Genomic DNA, 7,081 nt, shown 5'->3' with positions numbered 1-7,081 from the left:
TGTATGTATTGATCATTTAATATTTATTTGATCATTTACAATAGGCCAGCATAGACTAAATATTGATCAACATGAACACTCATGAGAAATAAAAGGTAGAATATAATTTGACCCCAAAAAATTATTAAAGCCATGTGCCTAATATAGGCACCCGGATGCCCTACAGTGTGCAGAACCCATTGATTTGTCTGAATGCTTGCTTTAAAAAAATATATATATATATTTATTTGGGCTGCAATTTCTGAGGCTGGTAACTCTAGTGAACTTATCCTCTGTAGCAGAGGTAACTTTGGGTCTTCCATTCCTGTGGCGGTCCTCATGAGAGCCAGTATCATCATAGCGCTTGACATTTTCCAGATTGACTGACTTTCATGTCTTAAAGTAACAATGGACCTCTTTGCTAATTTGAGCTGTTCTTGCCATAACATGGACTTGGTCTTTTGCCAAATAGGGTTATGTTCTGTATACCACTCCTACCTTGTCACAACACAACTGATTGGCTCAAACGCATTAAGAAGGAAAGGAATTCCATAAATTAACTTTTAAGGAGGCACACCTGTTAATTGAAATGCATTCCAGGTGACTACCTCATGAAGCTGGTTGAGAGAATGCCAAGAGTGTGCAAAGCAGTCATCAAGGCAAAGGGTGACTATTTGAAGAATCTCAAATATAAAACATATTTTGATTTGTTTAACACTTTTTTGGTTATTACATGATTCCATATGTGTTATTTCATAGTTTTGATGTCTTCACTATTATTCTACAATGTAGAAAATGGTACAAATGAAGAAAAACCATTGAATGTGTAGGTGTTCTAAAACTTTGGACTGGTAGTGTAGTTCTGGAAACAAGTACATCCTCCTCATCAGCGACCAGTTTACTCTGTGGGTTGAAACTTTTCCTTTTCCTGACCAAGGAGCTGAAACTACTGCCAAGAGACTGGTATAGGACTTTGCTTGCGTCAGTGCCCCACTCGAACTGCACACAGACCAAGGTTGAAACTTTGAATGTTTCCTGTTCAAGAGTGTGTTCAGGCAATTGCAGATCTCAAAGAGAAGGAAAACTCCCTATCATCCCGCTTCCAACGGTCAGGTGGAGCGGTTCAACCGTACGCTACTCCAGATGATCCGGTGCTACATGGACGAGAATCTGTGAAACTGGGATGAACAGTTGCCAATCCTGATGTCCCCTTACAGCAGCTCCCAGCATGCAATCACTGGGTTCACTACAAATAGTCTGATGCTTGGAACAGCGGCCCATCAACCTTGGGATATCTGGTCTGATGCAGCAGAGGACAGGTCTGACAGGATGGAAGTCCCAGAGTTCCTCTACAACCTGGATCTAGAGGAAGCACACATAACTTCAAGGGAGCATCTCTGAGCAACGTCAAAATAAAATATAATCCAAGCACCCTGGAAGGGCCCCTACGTTGTCTCTGTATGCCGTGGCCCTGTGCTGTATGAGATACAAGGAAAACTGCACAGAGGGATAATGCACCACGACCGCCTCAAGCCCTACGATAGTGAGGTTATCCCGGCGTGGGTCAGGCGACAAATGAATCAGGTCCTACAGCAGTGTAGAGTCCACTGAGACACCCACACACCTGGAACCTCAGCAACTACCTTAGCCACCACCAGATGGCAGCGACACAGCTTTAGACTCCTGAACAGGAGCCAAACAGTAAAGAAAAGAAAAGAAGCGGTAACCTGCTGCACTCTGTCGTTGACAGTACAAAACACAAAAAGTGGAAACATCCGACATGGACGAAGACAAAGACCCGACAGAAAACAAGACAGTGAAGACGACACTGCGTGGACAAAAAGTTCACAAACCTGTGAGATACAACAGTAGTTAAATAAGGAAAAGAAAAAACATGGACTGTGTAGTTTCCAGTCAAGTTATAAGTCAGAGAGACTGTGGACTTTGTTCATTTTATTGTTTAAGCCAGTCTACAGCAAGTAACCTGTACCGAAGGAACTTGGTACTCCTGGAGGGGAGTAATGTACAGTCGTGGCCAAAAGTTGAGAATTACACAAATATTAATTTTCACAAGTCTGCTGCATCAGTTTGTATGATGGCAATTTGCATAAACTCCAGAATGTTATGAAGAGTGATCAGATGAATTGCAATTCATTTCAAAGTCCCTCTTTGCCATACAAATGAACTGAATCCCCAAAAAACATTTCCATGGCATTTCAACCCTGCCACAAAAGGCCCAGCTGACATCACGTCAGTGATTTTCTCATTAACACAGGTGTGAGTGTTGACGAGGACAAGGCTGGAAATCACTCTGTCATGCTGATAGAGTTCGGATAACAGACTAGAAGCTTCAAAAGAAGGGTGGTGCTTGGAATCATTGTTCTTCCTCTGTCAAACGTGGTTACCTGCAAGGAAACACGTGCCATCATCATTGCTCATCAAGGGCTTCACAGGCAAGGATATTGCTGCCAGTAAGATTGCACCTAAATCAACCATTTATCAGGCCATTAAGAACTTCAAGGAGAGCGGTTCAATTGTTGTGAAGAAGGCTTCAGGGCACCCAAGAAAGTCCAGCAAGCGCCAGGACCGTCTCCTAAAGTTGATTCAGCTGCGGGATCGGGGCACCACCAGTACACAGCTTGCTCAGGAATGGCAGCAGGCAGGTGTGACTGCATCTGCACGCACAGTGAGGCGAAGACTTTTGGAGGATGGCCTGGTGTCAAGAAGGGCAGCAAAGAAGACACTTCTCTCCAGGAAAAACGTCAGGGACAGACTGATATTCTGCAAAAGATACAGGGATTGGACTGCTGAGGACTGGGGTAAAGTCATTTTCTCTCATGAATCTCCTTTCCAATTGCTTGGGGAATCTGGAAAAGAGCTTATTCGGAGAAGACAAGGTGAGCGCTACCATCAGTCCTGTGTCATGCCAACAGTAAAGCATCCTGAAATCATTCATGTGTGGGGTTGCTTCTCAGCCAAGGGAGTGGGCTCACTCACAATTGTGCCTAAGAACACAGCCATGAATAAAGCATGGTACCAACACATCCTCCGAGAGCAACTTCTCCCAACCATCCAGGAACAGTTTGGTGCAAACAATGCCTTTTCCAGCATGATGGAGCACCTTGCCATAAGGCATAAGTGATAACTAAGTAGATATTTTGGGTCCATGGCCAGGAAACTCCTCAGACCTCAATCCCATTGAGAACTTGTGGTCAATCCTCAAGAGGAGGGTGGACAAACAAAAACCCACAAATTCTGACAAACTCCAGAATGGGCTGCCATCAGTCAGGATGTGGCCCAGAAGTTAATTGACAGCATGCCAGGGCGGATTGCAAAGATCTTGAAAAGGAAGGGTCAACACTGCAAATATTGACTCTTTGCATCAACTTCATGTAATTGTCAATAAAAGCCTTTGACACTTATGAAATGCTTGTAAATATACTTCAGTTTTCCATAGTAACATCTGACAAAAATATCTAAAGACACTGAAGCAGCAAACTTTGTGGAAATTAATATTTGTGTCATTCTGGGCGTGCCATGTTTAAGTTAGCCAGTTGTCTAGTTTTTCCCACAGTAGTTGAAAGTTTGCTAGCATGCTCATCACATGGACGTGGACATCATTCTGTGTCCGAGCAAGAGCACCTAGACATAGCCTGTGTTAATTCCATTTGTATAATAACATCTACTGAATGCCATTATTGTGAGTTCCCATCATCATCATACCTGTATTATCTGAGAAGTTCCTTCAGTACATTTCCATCAAAATTGACTCATTCTTGTCCTGGCAATTCCTCATCCACGCATCAGTAGCTAGGAAGAGCTATATCCAGTAACATGACAATATAAACATGTAGGTTACAAAGTGTTGCAACACACTGCAGTACAGCTCTGTCACATTCCTCTCTCATGTTTAGCAGTTGACTGATAGTTTGTTTCATGAAAAGTGATTTATTAATATAATTTTCACCAGCAGGGAGCGCCAAAAGGCTAGCTGTCCTGCTCAGATAGCATATGAACACGTCATAGCAGAATGTAAAGACACTAATAGCAAGGAATTTGTTTGAAAACGACAACATTTTCTCTCAGACCCATGGCAAAATGCGTGTAACTGCTGAAAGTTTGATTTAAAAAAAAAATCGCTCCACTACCATGAGAGGGGTCTCCAAAATGTTTTTTAAACTGTGCGTACGTACAAAATAGACCACAAAATGTGCGTGTGCAAAAAGTGGAATTTACGTGAACTTGACTTGAGAATGTGCTTTCCGCCCCGCAAACTGCACAGTTTCCGGTTTCCAGCATTGCAAGGCAAGCGTATCCTAGTAGCCTTGTGCAAATGGGGAATATATGACGACACTGTTATTCATAAGAAGAAAATAGTTAGCTAAATATAATAAGATGCAATCATTTGCCATTAGTGAAGAGCGAAGATTGCTGTATTTAATCTTTGCATAATTTTTTAAAATAGGCATCCATTTCCTATTATTTAATTTCCAAATAGCCTAAATTAGGATAGGCTATCATTCATCCCATCTCTCATTGTAATTTGACCTAGTTCACAGTAGTTAACAGATCAGCTATTTCAAGTATTTTGCTTTATGCGATTCAACGTTTAAGCACACACCTTTTACGTTTGTAGGCTACGTCTGAATACTGTCAAATTTCTTGAATTGACAATATTTAATTCATAAACATTACATTATATATACACAACATGACCAAAATGACATGGAACACCTGCTAGTCAAACATTTCATTCCAAAATCATGGGCATCAATTTTGAGTTGTTCCCCCTTTTGCTGCTATAACAGCCTCCACTTTTCTGGGAAGGCTTTCCACTAGATGGAACATTATTGCAGGGACTTGCTTCCATTCAGCCAGTGATGTTGGGCGATTAGGCCTGGCTCGCACTCCGGCATTCCAATTCATCCCAAAGGTGTTTGACGGAGTTGAGGTCAGGGCTCTGTGCAGGCCAGTCAAGTTCTTCCACACCAACAAACCATTTCTGTATGGAACCTCACTTTGTGCACAGAGGCATTGTCATGTTGAAACAGGAAAAGGGCCTTCCCCAAACTGTTTCCAAAAAGTTGGAAGCACAGAATTGTCTAGAATGTCATTGTATGCTGTAGCGTTAAGATTTCCCTTCACTGGAACTAAGAGGCCTAGCCCAAACCATGAAAAAAGCTCAAGACCATTATTTCTCCTCCACCAAACTTTACAGTTGGCATTGTGCATTGGGGCAGGTAGCGTTCTCCTGGCATCTGCCAAACCCAGATTAATCTGTCGGACTGCCAGATGTGGAAGCATGATTCATCACTCCAGAGAATGCGTTTCCACTGCTCCAGAGTTCAATGGCTGCGCGCTTTACACCACTCCAGCCAATGGTATTGTGCATGGTGATCATAGGCTTGTGTGCTGCTGCTCAGCCAATGAAACCCATTTTATGAAGCTACCCCAACAAACAGTTATTGTGTTGATGTTGCTTCCAGAGGAAGTTTGGAACTTGGTAGTGAGTGTTGCAACTGAGGACAGACAATTTTTACGGGCTACGCGCTTCAGCACATGGCAGTCCCTACCACATTACAGCTGAGACTTTATTGCTCCTAGCCATTTCCACTTCAAAATAACAGCAGTTACAGTTGACCGGGGCAATTTCTAGCAGGGCAGAAATGTTATGAACTGACGTGTTGGAAATATGGCATCCTATGACGGTGCCATGTTGAAAGTTACTGAGCTCTTCAGTAAGGCCATTCTACTGCCAATACTTGCCTCTGGAGATTGCATGGCCTTGTGCTCGATTTTATACACCTGTCAGCAACGCGTGTAGCTGAAATAGCCGAATCCACTAACTTGAAGTGGTGTCCACATACTTGTGTATCATAACCATTGCAGAATAAATTCCTCACCTTTTCTGGCCATGCTGAGTTCATATTTTCGAAATAGCCATACAACAAATTACAGATGTAGTATCGGTGATATGTTTATTTGAGTTACTATGCTGTTACTAAGCCGTCATATATTAAAGCAGTGTTATGTTACACCTAATTGGAAATGCTCATGTGCACGATTGGGCCCAGCTGTAGAGCACGATAGGTTTTTACTAAATTACACTGAACTGTACTCCCGTTTCCTGCCTGGTTATTTTTTCCACCACACAAATATTACAACAGACAGTTGATATTTTGAATTGAAGTGTGTATGCTACCACTGTAAGTAGGGATATGGAAGTTTTAATTTCCGAGTAGACAATGTTTCATAATTCGCGTACAGTGCAACATTATTTTTAAACGATCTGTTTAGGTCCACAACAATTCAGAAACGTCAGATACAGGTATTGTCTCTGCAAACGAAAACATTCTGCCAACACCTCCAAAGACATTTGACCGACTTCGCCATTGTTATCTTGGCCTAATTCCAATACTTCTAACGTATACAGCAAATAGGGGCGTTATTGTCACCATAAAAGGTGAATGATGAGTTGTCCAGGCAGTCATATTGCTCGTTCACGAGCGCAGCTTTACGACCGGTCTGATTCCTAACCACAAAACGTGTTTGGCGGACGCCAAGTTTATAAATCGCAATATTGTTGTACATGTGCAATGTTTTAGAAATGGCGCACAGAGATATTTAGTGGTAAATGTACGCGACGATTATGAATGAGCCCGCAGACCCCCAAATGTGGTTACGCCTCGATCACACCGACAGTACCCCTTGCGTTTTGGCATACCAGAAGTACATTCGTTTCGAGTGGAACGCTACGTTTGCCTTGCAGCATTGCGGAGCATTTGCTTTATCGAACGTGTGCGTCAAACTGGATAGACGGCTTGGCAGAAATGGTATCAAAGTTGAACGTTTAACTTTAGTTGCACACATATGCCGCGTCACATTTTGTGGAGCACTTTCGGTGTGATCGAGGCACTAGTCAGGTCCTGATCATACCCATCTTCAGTAGTCAATTGGCCACACACTACTACATACTCTTCGGGTTGGGTAGGTTACTTTCTAAATATAATCTAGTCACCTGTCTGAATATCAGTAATGTAACTTTTGCATACCCAAACTCTAACAATCTGATTACTTTGAGAGGACTTTCCCCTTAAAAAGC

This window comes from Oncorhynchus clarkii, chromosome 10 (assembly GCF_045791955.1).
Source record: "Oncorhynchus clarkii lewisi isolate Uvic-CL-2024 chromosome 10, UVic_Ocla_1.0, whole genome shotgun sequence".
NCBI classification, from domain to species: Eukaryota; Metazoa; Chordata; class Actinopteri; order Salmoniformes; family Salmonidae; genus Oncorhynchus; species Oncorhynchus clarkii.
The sequence above is the reverse complement of the archived record's forward strand: the minus strand, read 5'-3'. Positions refer to the sequence as shown.